The 25,816-nt window shown below is 39.5% G+C and overlaps 1 protein-coding gene across 1 annotated transcript in view; it reads right to left on the reverse strand.

Moving 5' to 3' along the window:
• Nucleotides 1–21,209, reverse strand: part of TRMT61A (tRNA methyltransferase 61A) — a 703,477-nt gene extending 682,268 nt beyond the window's left edge. Inside the window, exon 1 of the mRNA XM_044074519.1 lies at nt 21,138–21,209. The gene's annotated coding sequence lies outside the window, so the exon portion shown is untranslated. The remainder of the gene's footprint in view (nt 1–21,137) is intronic.
• Nucleotides 21,210–25,816: the final 4,607 nt, after the last annotated feature.

Raw genomic sequence — 25,816 nt, forward strand, 5'->3', positions numbered from 1 at the left:
GTCACTCCCAACACTTTGTGGAAACAGAAAATATCATTAAAAGTACAGCAGTAGGTTTAACTCCCTGCTGTGTTGGAAAAGCAGAAGCCCTCCATCCACATGCTGCTGCAATTTCTCAAGTAGCATCTGGATTATTCTACAGCCCAAGGCCCGTGATATACCCAATATGGCCCAGTTTGTTTCTGTAAGGTCCTTTTAACAAGAATGGCACAAACTACTCATACCTTGCTGTTCACTGGTATGGGACATCCACGCATTCCTTCTGCTAAAGTCTGTGGGCCTCACAGATCAATCATCTTTATGTCAGTGTCCACTTAAAAGTGGTCCATCAGCTACAGGTCTGTTAGTTGGTGTGGTATTACCTTTTGCAACTACCACTCCATATCATCACTCACAGAGTTGTACCCCTGGGAGAACACTAGCCAGGCTAAGTAAATATCTGCTGCTGCAACCATATTCACTCTTACAATTTTGATGTCCTTTTTGCCTTCATACTCACACAGCCATCTGCACATCCTTATGCCTGAGGACTATGAATCTTGACTTGCTTCCACCAATCCTCAGTTGCTTGTCATTATGCATTCCTCGGAGTGCACTTCTTCCATTGCAAACCCCCCCACCCCTTTTTCCTACATCTTTTATCTTGTTCTATTATTCCAAGTTGTTCTAAGAAGAGCGACCTAGATGTGCATTCTCAAGTATTGGTGCAAAAGCATACGACATACTTTGCAATCTTCATATCAGTATGGACCACGGTGTGTTTCAAAAACAGAGGCTCAGTTATATTAAAATATCTGTACTGGTAGTTTTTTTTTTTTTTTTTTTGTAAAAAGAAATCAAATACTTTTGACCCACTGTATAAAAGACTTTGTACTCTGAGGAATTCAGCACCACAGTAACATAAAGCAGACTGAACTGTATTAAAATGTTGCTGTGACGTCTGCGCCATGGTCCAGCAATCAAGACGACTCAATCCTCCCCACTAACACTCATATAAGAGGAACAGATAACAATTACACACAGTAAAGTACAATTTCCCTAAAGTGCACACAGAAATCACAGTCAGTCTGGGGCTGGTTGCTCCCTAGGTCCCCAACAACACTCCCTACTGGCACAGCTATAGGGTCCAGATCTCAGCCTAGCTGGCAAGCTAACCTCCAGTACCCTCTCTGTCCAACCAGTGCTTCGTGTCCCTGCCCAAGTAGCTGACACACAAACACTTTGTATTTATACAACTTCACAGACCCTCCTGGGAAAGGCTGACAGATTCTCCAGCTGTGCCCCTTTACTCAGACTATACGGTAGTAAATTACTGCCACCACTAGCTAATAATTATCAGCTACCCAAAGGCCCTTAAAAGGGTATCCAATTATTACTGTGCAATATTATTATCCAATTGGCAAGTGTGACTAAACAGTGTAAGGCTTATTAGAGTGGCTTTATACAATAAACTCTGTAAATATGCAATGTACTCTAAAGTTTAACCTATCTCTACACAAACCAGCCACAGGTAAATGTTTTTTAAAATATTTAATAAATACTTAATTTAAAACACAAGACAATACTGCTACACCACAGTGCTACGCAAGAGTTCAGAGATCACACAAACTTAAAATAAATCAGTAGTACACTTCTGACATAACAGAAAACCACTTAGTCTAATCTTTATAGTCCTAGCTATTTCTACAAGAAAACATACTTCTATAATAACTTGCTTAAGACAACAGGCAGTGCTGAGGTTGGATATCAAGACAAAAATGCTTACAGTCTCTGAGCAATAGTTTTTAAAATTGCTAACATTTCTGCTGGACCCTCCCAGATTACATAATTTTGACACTTGGGTTTTCCCAGTATACACATTGCATCATCTTTTTCACACTTCCTGGAGTTCCCAGGCTACACATTAACTGCATTTACATTCTTTTACACTCAGAGCAATAAAGGACATTCCACATGTAAATTCTGGTCATTAAACTTTAGCCTTAAAACAATAGGCAGGATGCTTAATCAGACTCGACTCCAAATTCTAACTTCAAAGCACATACAAAACATAATTTTATTTTAATTTCAATGAACATTTGAAATGCTTGGCTTAGTTTTCCTTACAACAGGTGGCAATGTTGCTACAATCTTGAAGCTCACATTTTACAGTGTTTTCTTTCATTTAAGAAACACAAGCCTGTATTTTATATTTAAAAATGCCAGAATTATGTATCAAATTCTATTTGACTAGTCTGGCAACCTTCATCCCTTCTCTATCAGTATTCACATTTGCATTGCATACATTTTCCGTTTCCGTTGTTGTTGTTCCTCTTTTCACTTTTTCCCAGGGGTCGCCATTAACGAACTCCAGTCCACTAATGGTTGGTAGATTTTCACTTTTCGCCGAGGTGCCAGGTGCCAGCTCAACCTCAACGTTAATCATCATTTCATTATTACACATGTCTTTGGAAGCCCCCAACTATGGAGACAAGCTATGATTTTCCACGACAGTATGAAGTCAAAATAGTTTGACTGAAATCAGGACAGAGTGATAGAAAACTAAATAAATTTACATACATACTACAGATTTTGTAGATGACATTTAATGTAAGAATTGACCTGCAGTTCTCTTTTGAGATAAATTCTTGTTTGGTTTTATAACTGGAATAAAATTTTACTAACAAAGGGTACAAATTTAACTGAATGTGTGTTTGAATAGTTATGAATAACTAAAATATTAAGCAAAAAAAGAAGATGCTTTACAAAACACCACGGAGCACAGTTGAGTGGTAGGATTTGGAAACATACATCACACACACGTTTAGCTCTTCCTATTTGGAAAAAAAAAAAAAAAAAAAAAAAAAAACACCTGTTACATGCCCAACTGGCCCTTTAATGGGACCGCTATGCCACAGATAGCTAAATCAAGGAAAAATATGGACTGCATTTATTCTGCTTTTTACAGGATGTACAGCAACATACTGTTATGTGACATTTGCTCAAAAAATATCTTACAATTCAGTGTTTTATAGATATCCCCCCTCCCCATTCTCCTTCTAGCTCCTCCCTATGTCACAGTCACAGCAGCATCAACATCTGATCTCTTAAAGGACCTGTACCCTGTATTGTATTTCACTGTACCTGTGAAACTCATCCCTCTCCCAACTTGGATAGGACGAAAGGATGACACATACATTCTCAGGCAGATGAGAGGATGGGCAATGAGGTATAAAGAGGGACTGCTGTGAAAACAGTGTCTAGGTTTACATTTTGTTTTTTTTTGTATTTTTGCAGTGCTACATTTGCTTTAGCTGTTTTACAGTACAATTTAAATTAAAACAAAATAAAAAAACAGGGCAAATTAAAACAAAGGGAATGAGGACATTCCTTTAAAATGATACAGGTCAGTATAGCTTCACTGCAAAAGCAAGGGAAGAAATAGATTCCCAAAAGGAAAGATGGGACGAGAGAAGGGTAAATTATGACAAGACAGATGACAGCAGAGAACATAAGAAAATTTCAGTACACTGACATTGTGATTGCAGCAAACAATGAATAGGATGAAGAAGGCACCCCACAGTGAGAACAGTGAGCAAAGGGAAAACTGAAAAAAAAACAAAACAAAAAGAGAGCAAAAAAAGGAAAAAAAGAGGAGGATGCAAAAAACAAATGCATGAAGAAGCTAATGTAGTAAAGAAAGTCAGCAAAGAACTGCAAAGAGAACTTAAAGAACTACAAAGGAAAGATGAAGTTCTGAGAAAAGGACAAGAAGGGGAAAAGAAATAAACGAGAGCTGAATGTGTTGTGAGCCATTTGTGAATGTGTTTGGCATTTGTGATGCACCATTGATGCATCAGCGCTTATTAATGATTGTAGCACACGTTGAGCCATTTGTGATGCATCAAGTATCATGATGCAATCATTGATGCATCAGCTTACTAGCGGTTTGAGCCTATTTGTTTGCTGGAGCCATTTGTGAATGTGTCAAGTATTTGGTGATGCAATCATTGATGCATCAGCTTACTAGTTAATGAGCCTAACACACGTTGAGCCATTTGTGAATGTGTCAAGTATTTGGTGATGCATCAGCTTACTAGTTAATGTTGAGCCATTTGTGAAGGTTTCATTTCCAGAAGGTAAGCCAGCATGCATGATGCAACTACTGATGCATCAGCTTACTAGTTAATGAGCCTAACACACGTTGAGCCATTTGTGAATGTGTCATATTTGGATGCAGCATCATTGATTATGAGCCTTACTAGTTAATGAGCTGTATTTGTGCTGAGCCATTTGTGAATGTGTCAAGTATTTGGTGATGCATCAGCTTACTAGTTAATGAGCCTAACACACGTTGAGCCATTTGTGAATGTGTCAAGTATTTGGTGATGCAATCATTGATTCATCAGCTTACTAGTTAATATGTACAATACAGTAAGTCTTTACATTGTTCAATGAAGTGAAACAGGTACGGTCTTACCTTCCTTAACCAAACAAACTGGAAGGCAGCTACTTTTATTCAGTTACACTGCTTCATATTTCAAATGTTATGCACTGGATGCAGCTTTAAAGTATATGGCTACATTTTTTACGTTATAAATTGATGTGTTCAGTTTGAATGTCATAAGTTAGGCTGTGTGCACGTTATCTGTATCTACATTTATCTGCCAGTGCCCCCAAGACTGGGGCAACTGTGGAGGATGAGGGAAGTTGAGAAGAAACCTTGGACAGCTGACTAAATGACTAGTAAGATATGATCTAGAATAGAACATGAACAACTATAAATAGTGATAAATCACAAAAAATAATGGTAAAACTTCTTATCCACAAAAATAAGGTCTTTTTTTGTCCATTTGTTTTTATGTATTCTTATTAAATGTGGTTTTATACTCCACGGTCTCAATGCTTGGTGTCCCAACAGTAGATCTTTTTGACAAGCAGATTTTTATGGTTATAACCAGAGAGTACAGTTACAATAATCCTAAAAGTAAAATACAGAAAAAGTAGGAAAGCATTTGCCACCACAGGATAAAATGAGCCTATGGCAATAATGCATCTAGTAAGACTCACCAGATAAAGTAAAAAAAAAAAGTAGCAAAATACAGCTGAATGCTTACAACTGAAAACACTCAAGTCTGACTAGAGATCCAAAGTTTTATGGTAAACCTCAGAACTTTAACAAAATCTTAGGGTTTTGCAGCCCATGATCCCATTAGCTTGTAAGTTTCAAAGGCTTTCCGTTATTATCAACTTTCCAATATTTTGTGATAACTGATGGCATCTATATGAACCTTCATACCATTACCATAGCCTTTGATACCATTCCCCACTCAGGCATCATAGAAAAACTCACTAAGCTAGGCATCTACCCTACATCACTAGGTAGGTTGCAAACTGGCTCAGGTAGAACCCACAGTGTGAAAGCAGCTGACTCAAAGTCACATTACCGACAAGTCACGAGTGGAGTCCCACAGAGTTCGGTCCTGGGTCCTCTCCTGTTTGGTATCTACTTCTCTGAAGTCCAGGCCAACACGAAGGGACTGGCTGACAACGTTTGCAGACAATTGCAAGTTGGGAGCTATTATTAATTCCCCAAGTGATGTTGACATCCTACAGAAAGGCCTCACTGAGACCAACGACTGGTGTCAGAAGCATGGCCTTAAGCTCAATGCCAAAAAATGTGTCATCCCCTTTGTGAAAAAAATGGTTCCCATGAATTACCACATCGATAATAGTCCACTGAACACTGAAGGCATTACAAAAGATCTGGGAACACCAGTTGACAGCAACCTCTCTTTTGACCACCACATTGCCACTGTGGTCAGAAAGCCCTTCTATGTGGCACATTTCATTACTAAGGGTTTTGCATCCAGGAAGAAAGAGGTAATTGTCTCCCTCTACTCTTCCATTAGGCCAGTCATTGAGTACAATGCCCCATTTGGCATGTACTTCACTCATGTACTTCACTAAACACCTGCAACAACTGAAGAGGCAACAAAAGTACCTCACAAAGCGGATCCTAGGCTTTAAACATTTGTCCTATATGGACAGACTAAAAAATCTCCAACTATTCCATCTCATATTGCCTACTTAGAGGCAATCTCTGCTTGAATTACAAAGCCATGTCTGACCCACCTTTGTTAGCAATGCTACATCTAAAGAAATACCAATCCCTCCACACCACACACTGCAGAGACCTCAACCTCATTACCACAATCAAACAGAACATGCTGGAGGCACAGGTTCATAACCCAGAGACTGCTCATGCTATAATGGAATAGACTGCGCATACATGTTAAGCAGAGCAACTCACTGGCCCTCTTCAACAGAAATCTTGATGAGTGGATGGGAAATAGAAAATTCACCCCAGGGATCACTCCAGTGACTTTACTCGACAGAGGCACTGGGAACCAAGGTTGGGTGGCACAATGTCATAGTAATCCTATGGGCTAGGCTTGTAAAGGCCCCAGGGCCATTAGCCTAGTACACACCTATGAACCTATGTTAAGTTTTCATACTTGCATGCAAAAAAGAAAAAAAAATGCTTAGTTTACATGTGACATCTTTCCCCTTGTCTATCCTTCAAAGTTTCATCCTTTACAACCCAGCCACCAAAACCCCATCTCTAAAGAAACATCTCAGAGTCCAGTCATTCAGAACATCTGCAAGTAAGACAATAATAAAGGTGCACCCTCAGGACCAAAATTTAAAAATACAAGTTATAATTCCACTGTACAGGACTGTGGCAAGGCAAGTCTGCACCTAGAATAATGAATTCACTTTTGGAGACTAGTTAGAAGAAAAAAAAATAAAGCTAGTGGAAAAGGTAGAATGAAGTTTCATTTGTGGTGTGGCTATTAATACAGATGTTAAAGGTTGTAAGCTGTGGTGTGGTTATTAATACAGATGTTAAAGGTTGTAAGCTGTGGTGTGGTTATTAATACAGATGTTAAAGGTTGTAAGCTGTGTTGTAAGCTGTGGTGTGGTTATTAATACAGATGTTAAAGGTTGTAAGCTGTGGTGTGGTTATTAATACAGATGTTAAAGGTTGTAAGCTGTGGTGTGGTTATTAATACAGATGTTAAAGGTTGTAAGCTGTACTTCTCATGGTACAGGATTTGATTCCCTCAGCCCTCATTTGCTTACTGCCTGATCTTGAGCAAGTCACTTGGGTATTTTCTCCCACGTCGCCCCTGAAAAGGGGCTGTGTATCCAGTGGGCTTACTTGGTTAACAAATAGTTCACTTACTTTGGGAACAAATAATAATAATCCTAACTAATCTTCAAAACACTGGGGATATCTTATGTGTACTGGACACTCAAGATCTGGGAATCACTTGTTCACTCATGCTAGAGCAAAAGATTACCAGAGGCCACTGAACACCACTTTGGGGTTTCTACAAGTAGGGTGTGTGTCACTATATATATATATATATATATATATATATATATATATATATATATATATATGGGGGGCATAAAAGAGCTTGTTCTCAGCAAGTAAGGCTTATTTTGAGCTGCTCCAGAGTCAAAGTAACAGTCAAAGTTATACAAGCAAAAACATGAGATGCGAGTGTCTAAGTTATGGTCTCATAGTAAATGCTATTTCCAGACATTTGATTAACAGGGATAATCCAAATGGACACAAAAGCCCCTTTTCAGTGGAAGACCAAGGAGAAACTCCCAACAAAGGCACAATACACAGTCAGTAGTAGTTGGAAAAATTACAGATTTTTTTAATGCGATTAAAACAGCATAATACTGTATACGTATATTCCTTACATAACTGCATAATTTAACAGCTAAAAATGTTAATTCAAGGAGTAGGTAAAGTTAGTTTTACTTAAAAAGGTGTTTAGAATACTGTTAGCTACTTAGAAAATTACTTGCATAATAATAGTATTTGAGAAGGATCAGTAAGTATACTAAAAGACGTGAAGAAGACAGTAATTTAAAGAGAAGTGGTTAACAGTATTTTAAGAAAACATACAAATAAAACCAACATTTTTAATTAAAAAAAGATGATAATTATATATTTTTAATAAAGATTATAGAAAAAGGGTATGAAACAATTTTAGAAATCAGTATCTTGATAGTTTACAAGAATTGATCTAATAATTGTTGAGCATGAAACCTTGATGTAGACTGCAAGAGTAAATACAACATATACAGACCGTTTTAGAGGAGCTTACCAACCCAATAGACTGCAAGAGTAAATACAACATATACAGACCATTTTAGAGGAGCTTACCAACCTAATCACAGGTTTTGGGAGAGAAGAAGGAACTGGAATACCTGTATATAAAAACATGCTGGCATAGGGAAAACAGGCAAACACCATGAAGATACTAACCCCAAGGCCATACTGAACTTTTCTACTTTGGAGATATGTGGTAGCAATCCTGACCACTGAACCAAACAATCATGGGAATGGATTATCTGCCACACAAAGGCTAGACAGACTTACTTTTACTCTGGGAATTGGAGGGGGGATAGATGACCACGGGCATTAAAATCGTTAAAAAGACATGACACAAGTCCTAAACTAATGATCCAGTGCTGTGGAGGTATGACTGAGATGCTGTGGCCCCTCCAATGGCCAAACAGCTAAAACCAGTTGTGAAAGTCACCATTTATTCTTGACATTGAAAACAGAGATGCAGTCTGAAAAAAGCTCTATGTTGTCCACAGTTCCTTTATGTTTGGACAAATGTGACCTATAGACCTCCTTTCCAAGTTCCAGCTTTAGAAGGAAAGATATCTGGAAGGGGAATTCGAATGAGAGGCCCTAAGATCAAAGTAAGCAAACTACGGGAGAAAAAGGTTTAGGATTCCTGTGTGAGCTTACTACCTAATACATTTTTGTATCTAGGTCTGGCCTAATTAATATTCTAACGAATGGGATGTTTGACATTCTCTGTTTTTTCAACTGTTTGCACTTTGTGAGATCAGCGGACATTGTATTTTTCCAGTGGGCGTATGACTTGGATTAGACGGCGAGGGATGGTGTACGCTTTTATGTAACTTGCTTGCCTCAATAATTACCGAATAACTGACTGTACCTTATCCCTACTAGGTGGTTAGTGCACGCACCCCATCAGGATAGCCAGTAACCAAACCCTCCAAATACTGTCCCCCACTTACTCCTTATCCACTCACTACTACAATTGTCTTTTCCCCCCTCCACTCCATTCTTCTATATCCCTGTGACTACACCCTCAGAAATTTCATTCTAATCCTCTCCTCTCAAACTTATTAACCATCTCTCTTTCTATACATCCTTCTCACTCAATGCATACTCTGTCGCCCACCATGCAAACAAAATCTGCCTATGCTCCAATACCCTTATTTCTAAGCCTAATCCTCTTCTGCTTACTCTACCTTACTAATCTCCCACAGTTTCAGCATTCCTCTCTTTCATACAACTGCGATTTACATTAAAAAGACTTTCCCTTTACAGCCCAAGCCTCCCCCACCCGTACAAACATAACAAATCTTTTCTATTTCAAAGGAAGCTCTTCCTTACCCATAGTAAACCACTTCCCATACCCTTCAAACTCACCTCATTAGGTTCCAATATCTACACCTATGACCCATTAGAAAATAGATACCTATCCATACTCTACTCAAAATTTATCAACCTCCTCCTTCTTTCTCGAGACATACACCCTAACCCAGGGCCTTCATACAACTCCACCTCTAAAACCACATTCACATAGCTCTCCCCTGCACCACAAATCTCTTCTCCTTGCCACACTTAATGCCAGGAGCCTTTGTAATAAAATACCTTCTTTTCACACCTGGATCTCTCATAACAAACCTGATATTGTCTCTATCACAGAAATCAGATACAGAAATTATGCTCCCTAACTATAAACTTATAAGAAGTGACAGACCTCAAAAGAAAGGTGGAAGAGTAGCCTTACTCTTCTCCTCCTCAACAGTAACACCCTATACTAAACCCATACCCTCATTTGACACCGCCAAGCTAACCCTCGCCCTTCTCAAAGTAAATAACAATAAAACTTTATGCATTGCCTCCCTGTACATTCCTCCTGGTAACAATATCCCTTATACTGGAAGATATTCTTGCCTGATTCACTTCCAACATAAATAGTGAGACTATAATCCTAGACGATGTCAACATAAACTGGTCTTCCGTTGACTCATCTACCCCTTCTCAAAGTATCAACCTATATCAGTTCACACAGCTAATCAAAACCCCTACTAGACCAAATAAAGATTACACCACAGGTAGCATCCTTGACTGGATACTAGTCTCCCACCCAAACTGAGTTTCTGATAGTGGTATTCTCGCAGACTCCCTTAGTGACCATCTCCCTGCCTACATATGCCATTCCCCCTCCACCATCCTCTTTCAGCACAGACACATTACCACCCGCAACATGCAAAACTTCAACCCCCTAATTTTCTCTAATACCTTAAAACAAATAGACTGGAAACCTCTAAAGTCCCTCCCTTTAGATGCCGCAGTCCCACATTTCAATAGAATTTTCACTGATATACTTAACCACTTTGCCCCCAAGTAGAACCAAAAGACTCAGATCCAAAACAGCCCCCTGGCTAAATAAAGACACAAAACTACTTGTGCATCACAGAGATAAAATCTGGAAATACTACCAAAAATGTAAAACTCCCAACTCTCTTGCCGAATACAAGCAACTGCAAAATTGAGTAAAAAAATAAATAGCCACTGACCACAAATCCTACTACCTTAAACTTCAAAATAATCATAAAACCAACCCCAGAAAATTTTGGAATAGTATTTCATCAATCTTATCCCCAGGCAAAAAAAAAAAAGAGAACCCTTGTACTGACCCAGACAAACCAGACCTCCACCTAACTACCCAATTTAACTCCTTTTCATTGACTTCATAGGCAAACTCACCTCTTCTTTCCCTAACAACATCCCCCCCAACTTAACTGATAACAAAAACTTAACATCCACGAAAAAACTTAACATCCATGAACCCCAAGTCCTCCCCTTTTACTCTCAAATCCATTCCTACCCACACTATAAAAAAGCTCCTACAAAAGTTAAAACCTTGCTCTAATGCCCCAGATGACATTACATCCAAATTTCTCCAACTAGCTGCTGATGGCATAGCCCTTCCAATCAGCATCCTAATCAATCGCTCCATTCAGGAGTCCTATGTACCATACCTCTGGAAAAAAGCCTTCATTATACCCCTCCATAAAGGAGGTAATAAATGTTCAATCTCCAACTTTTGCCCTATTGCTATCCTATCCCCTATCTCTAAGATACTCGAAAAATGTATTCGCCTCCAACTATTACCCTACCTATTTGGACAACCAACTCCTAACTCCTACCCAACACGGGTTTATACCAGGACATAGCACCACCACTGCCCTTCTTTCCTTCCTCAAAATCATTAACTTTGCTCATGACTCTGGAAACATAGTTTCTACCCTCCTCCTCCACTTATCTAAAGCTTTCAACACGGTCTCTCATGTGCTTCTACTTTCTAAACTCTCCCATCTTAATGTCTCCTCTTCATCTGTCAAATGGTTCTCCAGCTATCTCTCAGCCAGGGAACAAGCTGTAAAATGGAACTACTGCACTTCCTCTTTCCTTCACACCCCAACAGGTGTACCCCAAGGCTCTATTTTGCGTCTTTTACTATTTAACATTTTCATCAATGATTTCCACCAAAAGATCCCCAATGCTAAACTGGTGCAATATGCAGACGACTCCACTATCATCTGCTCAGCCAAAACCTTCTCCTCCACCGAGTCCTGGATGCTCGACAATCACCTAGCCCTAAATGCCTCCAAATATAAAATAATGATCTTTACCCCTTCTAGACTTACTGCTGTTGACAAAGCATCCTTCTCTATACTTAGCCTAAACAAAACAACTATTGAAATAGTTCCCCATACAAAACTTCTGGGCGTTCTTATCGATGACCAGCTAAAATTTGATATCCACCTACAAACCAATATTAAAAAGACTCATCAAAAACTTGGTATGCTTTATCGACACAGGCGCTACCTTTCTCTGTCTTCTAGACAACTCCTATCTACCACCTACCTCCTACCCTCCCCTTTTCTATGGAGCTCCGCTACTCTCTAACCTCCAATCATCCCTAAAATCTAAACTTTCCTCATGTTATAACAAAATTTCAAAGTTTGCCACAGGATCCAAATCCTCCACTCACCATTGCAACTCCCTACATGCTCTAAATTGGTTGGAACTCCCAACAAATTTCATTCAACTAACTACAGCACACAAGCTAATTTTCAAACCTTCTAACTGTCCATCACTTTCCTCTTCCCTAAAACTTCACCAGTCACATAGAACACTTAGATCCACAAATCAGAACCTCTTAGAACTTTACAAGCCTTTACACGCACCAGGGCAACTTCTACTATCATTCTCCCTTGCCAGATTATGGAACTCTCTTCCCCCTTACATTAGAACTACCCCTAACCTACCATCCTTTAAAACCCTACTCCACTTTCACCTCTACTCCCTCTGGGAGTGCTCCTGTACCCATCCTACCTGATTCCTGATAACTATCCCTATTCTGTTCTACTCTAATCTCTGCCACTGCTTCAATTCATCTCTCTAAAATTCCTTTGCCTAAATACATGTAGTGTATTAAATGAACATAAATTTGTTTTTGCTAATATCTTACAAGTGATTGACTCAGCTCATATATTTCAAGATATGTAAAATCTTGCCTTACTGTATATTGAATGTTAAACTGTTGTTCTCATATGCTGTACTAATACATTGTATATTGTCTGTCTGGAGCTTTTCGCCGCGGGCCTCCATGGAAAACGGGCTACCTTGGCCCAATGGACTTTCTCTGTTAAACTGAAATAAATAAATAAATAATAAAGGTTAATTGAAAAAGGAGTGAAAAAATAATGCTTCAGAAAGATGTTCATAGGTAGGTACTAGGCTATTGGCCCTAGGGCCTATATAAGCCTAGGCAAAAAGGTACCCTGGCTTTCGCCACCCAAGAAAATTATTTTCCTGTGCCCCTGTCGAGCAGAGCCACAGAAGTGATCCCTGGGGTGAATTTCCTATTTCCCATCCAATCAGGATATTTCTTGAAGAGTGCTAATGAGGAGCTCTGTTCGATATAGATAGGTAGTCTGTTCCAGAGTATGGGAAGTCTCTGGGACAGGAATCTATCCCTTCAGCATGTTCTGTTTATTGTGGTGACAAGGTTTAGGTCTCTAGAGCGTGTAGCTCGGAGGGATTGGGATTTAAGTGGAGCATGTCCAACAGCTCTGGGTTTGACATAGCCTTGTACATTAGGCAGAGACTGCCTCCGAGTAGGCGATATGCGACGGCATAAAGCTGGAGTTTTTTTGAGACTGTCTGTGTAGGGCATCTGTTTGAGGCCAGTAATCCTCTCTGAGGTATTTCTGTGGCCTTTCCAGTTGTTGTAGATGTCTTGTGAGGTACATACCAAAAGGGGCGTTGTACTCTACAATGGGTCTAATGAGTGATGAGTAGAGGGGAACAATGACCTCTTTCTGGATGAGAAACCTTTTGTGATGAGGTGAGCCACGTAGAAGGATTTCCTGACCACAGTGGCGATGTAATTATCAAAGGACAGACTACTACTGTCCACCTATGTCCCAAGGTCTCATCACATTTCCGGCGTTAAGTAGACTACCAGCTATGTGGTAATTCATGGGTACAGAGTTTTTACCAAAGGAGATGCCAATACACTTTTTGGCATTGAGGTTCAGGCCATGGCTTTGACACCAGGCATCTGTCTCAGTGAGGCCCTTTTGTAGTATGTCCACATCGTTAGGAATTTCGATTATGGCTCCTAATTTGCAGTCATCTGCAAACTTTGTTAGCCAAAGACCTTCTGTGTTAGTCTGCACTTCAGAGAAGTAGATACCAAAACAGGACTGAACCCTGTGGTACTCCACTTGTCACTGGTCTGAAGTTGGATTTGGAGTCTGCTACTTTCACAGTGTGGGTTCTGTCTGTGAACCAGTTGGCAGCCCATCTTGTGACATAGGGATTTATACCTAGTTTAGTGAGCTTATCTATAATTTCAGAGTGGGGGATGGTGTTGAAAGCCTTGGTGAGATCTAGATAAGCTGTGTGAACAACCTTACCCTCATCTATGGCTTTGGTGACTGCTTAAATCAGGTTTAGGAGACATGATCTGCCTTTTACAAACCCGAACTGGGTAGGGTCCAGAGTTTGGAGATTACCAATGTCTTTGTTTGAGAGTTCCATGATGATACGTTCCATGGCCTTGCAGATCAGGCTAATGGGGCGGTAGTTCTCAGGCTCCGTCATGGCTCCCCCTTTGTGGAGTAGGATAACTGTTGTGGTGCGCCATTCAGTGGGCACAAAACCTGATGTGAGAATATGACTGAACATGGTACTTCGGTAGGGTGCCAGTTCATTCTGTAGTTCGTGTAGAATGCAGCCTGGGGTATTGTCATGTCCCATGGATGCTGTGTTCTTAGCTTTGGAGAGTGTTTTTTTTACCTGTGCAGTCATGACTACAGGAACTTTGCATTCTTCCGGTATAGAGATGGGCCCGCTATGGGGTGAGAGGGGGGTAAAGTTAGCACTGAACCTGCCAGAATGTTGGCAATATCAGTTGGTTCTGTATATTTAGTGCCATTGTGCTGTAACTCACAGCAGATCTGAGTGTTGCAATTGAGATTCTTGACATGGCTATAGAATGCTTTGTGGTTGTCTTTAGAGTCAGTGGCAATTTTGTTTTCGTAACTAGCTTTGGAGGATTTTATGAGGGATCTCAGCTTCTTACTGTGGTTGACCAGGGAGTTCCTTCAGTCATGGGATTTTACTCTTTTTTGCAACAGTTACTTTCTTCTGTTGTAGAGTTTGCTTATGGCAGAGGACCACCAGATTGGCTTCCTTTTTTTGGAGGATAGCATCTTGGTTCTATTAGGGATAGCATAATCCACGCACTTGTGTAAGTGCTTATAAAGTGCATTTGTGTAGGATTCAGCAGTCATACCTCTAATGTCCGTCTGCATGGGTGTCATAAAGTTTGCCACTTCTGTCTTAAGAAGTGTGAAGTTGGCTTTGGAGAAGTTTTTTTATGGTGATTTTCCCTAATTGGGGGTGGGGGCAGGATGTGGATGTCTAGGGTGATTAGCTTGTGGTCGGATCGGACCAACGAGGAATTGACCTCTGGTGTGAACACCGGCTGTTCATGTTGGTAATGACCAGGTCTAGGATATTGCTGCCCCTGGTGGGGGAGTGAATGAGTTGATCCAAGGCGTTGGAATTTATGAATTCCAGAAAACGTTGAGCAAGAGTTGGCGCATGAGTAGTTTTCCCAGTTAATGGTGGGGCAGTTGAAATCGCCCATTATTAGGGTGTTGGGTTGTACCATAATACTTTCCAGTGTATCAAGAAATGAGGAGTGAGAATCCTGGGGCATGGTGGGGGGTCTGTAGCAAGCTACAATTTGGATTGCGGTCTTGCCCAGAGTTAGTTGCACTTGGATAATCTAGGATGCATTATTCTGTGCAATTAGCCTGGAGGTGTGGATATCCTTAATGAATATGGACATGCCTCCACCTTTAGTGCTTCGTTCCGGGTTACATGGCCGAAAGGTATGGTATGAATTATAGCCTGGTAATGCAGGGGTGCTCTCTGGAGCTTTGAACCAGGTCTTTGTCACTGCAAAGATGTCGATGTTCTCCATTTTAAGGAGTGCCTCGAGTGAGTGCATTTTGAGGTTTAGACTTCTAGCACTGAGTAGCATTACCCTCAGATTTTGCTTGCTTGTACCCGTTACGGTGGTGAATTTGTCATTTGAACCTTGCCTAAAAAAGGCACTATAAGGGTGGCAAGAACCTTAGCCAGTATCCGGAATCCCAAGGGCGACAGGCGCAGGCCATCTCTGGCAAAGCATCGTGGTCTGTCGATCATGTCATCCCAGGCAGACAAATACGTGAACAAACAGGTAGCAATTAGAAAAAAAAAAAAAAAAGACTCTGAACTGCTCTCCAGATGTACTATTTCACAAACAATGTAGAAAAGATCACCACAGGAGGCTGTGAAACTCCTAAAGGACAGTTTTAATTTAATATTAAACAATTACCTAGATTCAATGCCCACACCATAGTTCTAAACTATCCATATTTTCACAGAATGCCCAGATTTTTTTCTCTCATATTTGTGGAAATTGGGCTACTGTTAGCAGAAGGCATGGCCGAAGGCAGGTAAAGGCTAGGACTGTGATAGTGAGGGTCAGAACTTTGAATGTTGGCAGTATGACTGGTATAGGGAGAGAGCTTGCTGATATGATGGACCGAAGGAAGGTTGGTATACTGTGTGTGCAAGAGACCAGATGGAAGGGGAGCAAGGCTAGGTTTATCGGAGGCAGGTTTGTAGGATGACACTGGTGATCAAGAAGGAGGAGGATGAGTGTGAGGGCAGCACCAAGGATCAAATGGTGGAAATTGAAAAATTGTAATTGTGAGGTGATGTTCAGGGAAGAGTTAAGACAGGCACTGGGTAGCAGTGAAGAGTTACCGAACAGCTGGGTAACTACAGCAAAGCTAGTAAGAGAGGTGGCTACAAAGGTGCTTGGTGTGACATCTGGCTGACCCTCTAATATACTTATGTGGTCACACAGCTCCCAACCTTCTATCACCAGAATGTAGAACACCACATATCAAAATCTACAAAAAAAAAAAAAAACACCAAAACAGGGCACTAAGAACTTCAACAAGGAAGCTCACAAGGTGGTTAATAACTGCTCTTTCCTACTTCAAGTTATTTAGATACATCAGCATGACTTAAGTGTTACTTACAATTATTTATTAAAATTATTTACAAAGAATCTGTAACTATTCCTTTCCATGTGAGGCATGGTGGATCCTGATTTTTTTAAACTCAAAATTAGTACATTTGAAAGGTACAGACAAAACAATGAAAACTAACTCAGGGATGTTGACTGCAACATACAAGCAGCAGATTAGGCACAACTTGCTCTTTTGGCAGATGACTAATGATATCAGTATCATAGATCTCAACTGTCCAGATATTCACATAATGCCCAGATTTTTGCTTAACATTTTTGGTCTGCTCCTCATAAAATATGGGTGTAGCAAGTCAGTGAGGACTGAATTCACTGAGTAATGACAGACATTTAAAAGTTTCAGACTCTAAATCCTTCAGAGAACACACAGTAACACAAAACATTTTATTCTAGCAACTTTCTAAGTTTATAGGAGCAATATTTAAAATTTCTCCTATTTTTGGGCCCCCATTATTTTTGACTTTGTCCAGATTTCTCACATAGGTTTAGAGGCATGTCCCTGACACATTAATAGTGACCAGCATTACCTAGATTCAATGCCCACACCATAGTTCTAAACTATCCATATTCTCACACAATGCCCAGATTTTTTTCTCTCGTATTTGTGGAAATTGGGCTACTGTTGGCAGAAGGCATGGCCGAAGGCAGGTAAAGGCTAGGACTGTGATAGTGAGGGTCGGAACTTTGAATGTTGGCAGTATGACTGGTATAGGGAGAGAGCTAGCTGATATGATGGACCAAAGGAAGGTTGGTATACTGTGTGTGCAAGAGACCAGATGGAAGGGGAGCAAGGCTAGGTGTATCGAAGGCAGGTTCAAATTGTTTTATCATGGTGTGGATGGGAGGAGAAATGGCGTAGGGGTTATCCTGAAGGAACAGTATGCTAAGAGTGTTTTGGAGATGAAAAAGAGTGTGTCAAATAGAGTGATGTTTATGAAGCTGGAAATTGATGGTGTAATGATGAATGCTGTTAGTGCATATGCTTCACAAGTTGGGTGTGCGATGGATGAGAAAGAAAAATTTTGGAGCGAGTTGGATGAAGTGGTGATGACTGTACCCGAGGGTGACAGACTGGTGATTGAAGCAGATTTCAATGGGCATGTTGGTGAAGGAACAGAGGGGATGAGGAAGTGATAGGTAGGTATGGTGTTAAGCAAAGGAATGCAAAAGGTCAGATGGTAGCGGATTTTGCGAAAATGATGGACATGGCTGTGTTGAATACGTATTTTAACAAGAGGGAGGAGCATAGGGTGACATACAAGAGTGGAGGAAGATGCACACAGGTGGATTGAAGGAGATTTGAGATTGTAAAGTGGTGGCAGGGGAAAGTGTAGTTAGGCAGCATAGGATGGTGGTTTGTAGGATGACACTGGTGATCAAGTAGAGGAGGATGAGTGTGAGGGCAGCACCAAGGATCAAATGGTGGAAATTGAAAAATTGTAATTGTGAGGTGATGTTCAGGGAAGAGTTAAGACAGGAACTGGGTAGCAGTGAAGAGTTACCGAACAACTGGGTAACTACAGCAAAGCTAGTAAGAGAGATGGCTAGAAAGGTGCTTGGTGTGACATCTGGAAAGAGAAAGGAGGACGAGGAGACCTAGTGGTGGAATGAAGAAGTACAGGAGAGTATACAGAGAGAGAAAGAGGTTGGCGAAAAAGAAGTGGGACTGTCAGAGAGATGAAGAAAGTAGACAAGAGTATAAGGAGATGAGGTGCATGGCAAAGAGAGAGGTGGCTAAGGATAAGGCGTATGACGAGTTGTATAAAAGGCTGGACACTAAGGAGGGAGAAAAGGACCTGTACCAATTGGCTAGACAGTGGGACTGAGCTAGTAAAGATGTGCAGCAGGTACGGGTGATAAAAGATAATGAGGGAAACGTACTCACAAGCGAGGAAAGTGTGTTGAGCAGATGGAAAGAGTACTTTGAGGGGCTGATGAAAGAAGAATGAGAGGGAGAGAAGGATGGATGATGTGCGGATAGTGAATCATGAAGTGCAGTGGATTAGCAAAGAGGAAGTAAGGATAGCTATGAAGAGGATGAAGAACGGAAAGGCTATTGGTCCAGATGACATACCTGTGTGGAAGCATGGAGGTGTTTAAGTGAAATGGCAGTGGAGGTTTTAACTATTAATGAAATCTTGGAAAGTGAGAGGATGCCTGAGGAATGGAGAGAAAGTGTTTTGGTACCGATTTTTAAGAATAAGGGTGATGTGCAGAGCTGTAGTAACGACAGAGGGATTAAATTGATCAGATACAGCATGAAGTTATGGGAAAGAGTATTGGAAGCTAGGTTAAGAAGGGAGGTGATGATTAGTGATCAGCAGTATGGTTTCATGTCAGGAAAGCGCACTACAGATGCGATGTTTGCTTTGAGAGCGTTAATGGAGAAGTACAGAGAATGTCAGAAGGCGTTTATTTATTTTTATTTATTTTACATTTGTTGACCGGGCTAGTCTGGCTGGATACATGTCCATTTTCAGCAGAGGCCCGGTGGTATTGTATGAGGAAGTTGGGAGTGTCAGAGAAGTATGCAAGAGTGGTACAGGATATGTACGAGGGTAGTGTGACAGCGGTGAGGTCTGCAGTGGGAGTGATGGATGCATTTAAGGTGGAATTACATCAAGGTTCAGCTCTGAGCCCTTTCTTATTTATAATGGTGATGAACAGGTTGGCAAACGAAATCAGACAGGAGTCCCCGTGGACTATGATGTTTGCAGATGACATTGTGATCTATAGTGAGAGTAGAGAACAGGTGGAGCAGACCCTGGAGAGGTGGAGATGTGCTCTAGAAAGAAGAGGAATGAAGGTCAACAGGACTAAGACAGAATATATGTGTGTGAATGAGAGGAAGGATAGAGGAATAGTGAGGATACAGGGAGTAGAGGTGGCAAATAAATACTTGGGATCAACAGTTCAGAGAAATGGCGAGTGTGGAAGAGAGGTGAAGAAGAGAGTACAGGCAGGATAGAGTGGGTGGAGAAGAGTGTCAGGAGTGATTTGTGACAGACGAGTACTAGTAAGAGTGAAAGGGAAGGTCTACAAGAGGGTAGCGAGACCAGCTATGTTATATGGGTTGGAGACAGTGGCATTGACAAAAAGGAAGGAGTCAGAGCTTGACGTGGCAGAGTTGAAGATGTTAAGATTTGCACTGGGTGTGACAAGGATGGACAGGATTAGGAGGGTCAGTCCAGGTTGGAAGGTTTGGAGACAAAGTCAGAGAGGCAAGATTACGTTGGTTTGGACATGTGCCGAGGAGGGATGCAGAGTATATTGGGAAAACGATACTAAGGATGAAGCTTCCAGGTAAACAGGAAAAGAGGAAGGCGTAAGATAAGGTTTATGGATGTGGTGAGAGAGGACATGCAGGTGGTTGGTGGGACAGAGCAAAATGCAGAGGGCAGGAAAAATGGAAACAGTTGATCTGCTGTGGCGACCCCTGACGGGAGCAGCCGAAAGAAGAAGATATACAATTGTGGTTTTCTGGCAATTTACTGGGATGATCTGTAGATTGAAGTAAAGTCCTGCATTTGAGTTTAAAACGTCCTGCCCCCACCCCACTGAAAGGGGGTGTTAGAATAACCGGTTTTGTGTTAGACAACCGTTAAAATGCATGCTAAGTTTACAAGAGCAATATTTGAAATTTGTCCCCATTTTGGGGCTTTTGTCCCCCCATTATGTCAGGCTTTGCCCAAATTTCTTCTACTAAGAGGTCAGAAGTATGGCCCATACAGTCAGTTGACTAGTTAAGCGCGTATGTTCCCAGCTTACTTTTATCTGTAATACATAGTTAAAACCGAAAGCACAATCCGTTGTACTGCTTACTATCAGTTGCCATTCCCTATTTCAAGGAAAGCCTGTAAATCTGAAGATGTCATCCCCTAACTCAGTAACACCAACATGCCATTCAGCTGCATTCTTACAGAAATCCCACTTTTCCACATAAACAGTGAAACAAGAGTCCAGTAGCATACACACCGCTAGAAACCAAACAAATCCTAGCTCCACAAAGCAAAATACTATATTACAGAACAAAATTATTCCATTAGCAACTATGGTCAGGCCACAGAACGTTTACAGTGGGTTTAGTTGAGCTACAGATATGGTTACGTACATTAACGATTACACAGATTATTGCATGCCAACTTTTAAGTTATTAAAATGCAGTTTAAACCTAGCTGCCTTTTCTTAAATGTAATACTGTAAACATATAAACGGGGTGGCCAGTTCAATTAATAGCACAATAATATAAACAACGTATATTCGACGCAATGCAAACAATTGAGCAAACACATTAAACAAATCTTGAAAACAGCACAGTCCACTCACCAAACTCCCTACTTCACGTGCTACAGTCCCCAAAATAGTCGCACAAATTTTACATCATAAGCATTTAAAGGACCCGCGTCTGTCAGAAGTTACGGGAGTATTTGACGTTTAATGAATGTTGCGACATTTATTTAAAACCAAATTAACTGAGTTTTATAAGTAATCATTAAATATTGTCAGCGTATTGCTATACGCTTCTGTAATTACGAGCAAGGTGCAGTTTCAGAATACTTGTAGCAGAAGAATATAAAGTAGCAGAAGAATATAAAGTAGCAGGGGCACACTGATGTGATAGTGATGTCTGCATATTGCTGATACAGTTCTGTAATTACCGGCTGAATTGCAGTTTCAGAATATTTGTAGCGGAAGAATATAAAGAAACAGGGGCAGACTGCTTGCTGTCTGCATATTGCTGATACAGTTCTGTAATTACCGGCTGAATTGCAGTTTCAGAATATTTGTAGCGGAAGAATATAAAGAAACAGGGGCAGACTGCTTGCTGTCTGTATATTGCTGTACAGTTCTGTAATTATCGGCTGAAGTGCAGTTTCAGAATAGTTGTAGCAAAAGAATATAGAGAGGCAAGGGCAGACGATTGTTTTTGCACAGTACACCCTTTTAATAAGAGGAAAAAGTAAGTTAATAATTAAGCAGTAGATAACGGTTATAATTAATTTACATTTGGAATCTATTTTAAATTTAATTATCTTACAAATCGTGGCTGCAAAGTGGGCGTACTTCTCAACTAACAGTTGTTTGGTACTCCAGCACTGATCCTTACAATGCAAACTAGAATGCTTTCATGTAATCAAGACAGATTTAATGTTTCTTCATTAATACTGTTTTTGTAATTCTTCACTTAGCATCCACAAAGCATATATAAAAATCCTTCAACATTTTTGCCTGCTGCTCACTCGCACGGATTCTTTAGATTACAGAACCCAAAGCTAATCGTGAATAGCTGATGGGGTTAGGTCAATACATAACCAAATGGAATAGGTTATTTTGAGCAAAAAGTGGGAACTTGGTTAGGCTTAAAATGGCCAACAAGGACAGCTAACCAAGTATTTTCCTATACACCTATAAGCACAATTCTACTAAACAGATCACTCTTTTACATTCTTATCATTATTTATGTAGCTCATCATGTATATCATCCATTGTCACCACCACCACCATTTTACCATGTTTTTAATTTTCCTATCAGCCAGCTCCTCCCCTATGTTCTCTCTTTCTCTCTGTTTTAATAACTAAGGTAGGGTGTGCAATGTTGCCATCCCAGAATTTTTGGATATCTCCAACCCAATCTTGGTATTGATTCCCTTTGCCCTTCATCTGTTCCAGATCTCCCAATCTTCACTAATCTGGAAATGGTGTATTATATGTCAAGTTTCTGAGGAGCAAGCAAATGACCAATATGAGGTACAGATTAAGGCTTAAAGAGTTCAGCAGCTAGGAAACTTAACTGATACAATCCTGTGTTGATTTGTGATTTATTGATCTTAACTGTTAAAATGAGGTGTGATGTAAAGGAAATCCACCTTGTGTGACTTTCACAAGAGGTACTTACTGATGATTGTACTTGTGCAGTTGGCAAAATTTGGAGAACTGTTGTTATATATTTTAATGACTGGACTGAGGAGGTAAATAATATTAGGCAAACTGCAAATGGAACACATTTAGGAAAGGAAGTGTATATTGTCGGTAAAGATCACTTAACCCCTATTAAACAAGATAATACAGGTAGCTTTGGAATTATGGATACAAGTATTCAGTAATCTAAGGATTCAGAGCATATAGAAGAAAATAAAGAAAGAAACAAAGAAGTTCACAACAAATAATAAGGAAGGAAAATAAACTGATCAATGTCTATAAAGCAAAAATAAAACATATTAAAAAGAACACGGCTTTGTCATGTAACACACAGATTACAGGGAATGATAACACTTTTTTCTACCAGAAAACCTTTAGTCCACAAAGGCATAATTTTTCCAAAAGAGAAGGTAGAAAAAAGAGGCAAAGGGCAGATGAAAAGGAAGAAATTAAAATTGAACTTGGAAGGATTGGAGAACATTACTGTAAGAAAAAAGATGAGAAAGACAGAAGCTGATAATGTGGCTCAAGCTATGGATGTACAAAGCCAGCTGGATGAGAAACTTCATTAAGGGCTACATTGTCATATTTATCTTCCCATAATCTGTTGGTTGCACTTTAGTCAAGAACTATCATGGATTAGATGAAACAATTCTGTTAGACATTGAGCATTTATTCATGATACTGAAATTTTAAAGTTTGTATAAAAGAAGCAGGTGATATGAGGGATGCAATTCTCCAATGCATAGAGGCCCCCTGCAAAACACTTATTTGTGAATTTACAGCCTGTCAATGAACTGGCTCACAAATCAAGATGTGGTATCTAAAACTGTTATCCTGTTGAGAAGTCCATATTTTTGTCACCCTAAACTGAACAAGATTGTGATCAACAGCTTAACTGCTAACAATATAGACCAGACTGCACTATTTTCAAAATACACAGAAACTGTATAAGGGATATGTGTGTCTAGTGTGTGTAATATAAAATATGTTATTCTATGTATTATGTTTAAAAGTTTTGTGATGAGTCATGAGTTCTGTAATCCTACAATACAAGATATTTAATTTAACAAACAAACAAGACCACTGCATAGTCTATTTATTCATTTTTTTCTATTTTACTAAGTTTTTCTCTTTTTACATTCATACCACCAAACTGTGGCAATAGAAAAAGTAGTCTACTGAACAGGATTCTAAATATTTTTTTGTAGCTTTTTATGAATGTGTTTGTTTTGTGGATGGTATTCTACTCTAGTAGAGGGATAAATGTTAATATATTTATTTAATTATTGGTAGTTGGCAGTATAAGGTCAATTATGTTTTTTTTTAATATGCTCATAGTTTTATACGCAAGTACTAAGTAATCAGTCTATAGACCATTACAAGCCAAGCCAAAAACTCATTTTTTTTATTTATTTATTTGGCATTTGTGAACCAGGTTGGTCCATCTGCACTACAAACCCATTTTTAATGGAAACCCGAGGAGATTAGCTCCAGGAAATTACATAGAAAAATTTATTTTAAGTTAAACAATATAGTAAAAATAAAAAGTAAAACACTGAATATGTACAAAAGGTTAAGCAAAATACAGTTAAAATAAACAAAATAGAATGAGATCAATTCAACAGAGATCTGGTAATTTCAAATATGCATAATTTGTATTTTCAGATGAGGTATGAAATGTAAAATATAAAGGCAGATTGGAGTCAATGTGCTATAAGAGTGTAAGTAACTACAAAAACAGATGGAATACATACATAATTACACTATTTTTAGTTGTTGTGGATACATAGTTGTCACACTACAACATGAGTATAGCTACATAAAATTATGAGAACGGGAGATTTGTAAGAAAGTAGCCAATACAGTTATTAGAGAGGAAGAGAAGTGAGTTAAAGGAAGAGGGAAAAGGTCGGAGAGATGGGAGGTTTCAAGTAGGCTCCTGGCGAGGGCAGATCTATGAGCTTAAGAGAAAAACTTTTAGTTGCTTTTTACATTGATTTGTATTTGGGATGTTTCTAATAGAGTTAGGAAGTTTGTTCTAGGCTAAAGATACACTGTAATTGTAAAGTAGTTTACCGATGTTTTATTGGGTTTATGTATGTCAAGGAGTTGCTGGTCAGAGCTTCTGAGAGATGTAGTAGAAGGAAATGAGGGAGGAGAGGGGGGCAAGCAGTAGGTTTTGAGAGGATGGAGTGTGTGATTTGTAGTTGTGAGATAAGAAGGTGATGGAGGAATTTGGGCCATTGTAGTTTTTTAATGCAATGCAGTGGTGTGCCTTATAAGGTTTGTTTGTTGCGAATCTGGCAATTTTATTATATTTTTGTTTGAATTGGTAGATTAATGTGGATTGTAAGTTTGTGAGGATGGGAGTGGCATAGAGGAAGCATGGCAGGAAAGCCCTAGCTAGGGATAGTTTGGTATCTGGTGTAAGGAATTTTTTGTTCCAATACAGTAATCCTAGTTTTTGATGTGTCTTTTTGATACACTGATGAATATGCTGATCAGTTTTTAGTTGGTCATCTATTATGGTGCCCAGAAGTTTAATATGTGGCTCTACTTTGATAATTGTGCTGTTTAGAGAAGAGATGGAAAAGGCAGAGTTGTGGTGTGAGAGTGATCTTGGTATAAAGAGTAAGAGTTTATTTTTTTAGGGTTTAGGATAAGCTGGTTTTCATTAAATCATTTTTCTACTGTGATGAATGTGTTTTAAGTAAGTGAATGGAGATGTGACATGTTAAACACAATTAAAATTTAAAGGCATGTGAATCTGATTCACAATTTAAAACTAAAAACATGTATACAGTTTAAATGCGTACATAATCATTTAATTTTATATTTATTAGTTTCATGTAGTTTAGTTAAGGTATCTTGGTAATGTTATTACTTACATGGTCAAATTTTAGGATTATGTATGCATTTAAACTGTACATGTTTTTAGTTTTAAATTGTGTATCAGATTCGTGTGCCTTTAAATTTTAATTATGTTTAATTGAAAGGGTTTTATAAGCAATGCCAAGTACATTTTGTGTTATCTGAAGAAGTCTTGCTGCAAGACGAAAGCGCTAATCATTGTGGTATTAAAA

The sequence above is a fragment of the Protopterus annectens genome, chromosome 6.part0, assembly GCF_019279795.1.
Source record: "Protopterus annectens isolate FY-2018-M chromosome 6.part0, PAN1.0, whole genome shotgun sequence".
In the NCBI taxonomy this organism is placed as follows: domain Eukaryota; kingdom Metazoa; phylum Chordata; order Ceratodontiformes; family Protopteridae; genus Protopterus; species Protopterus annectens.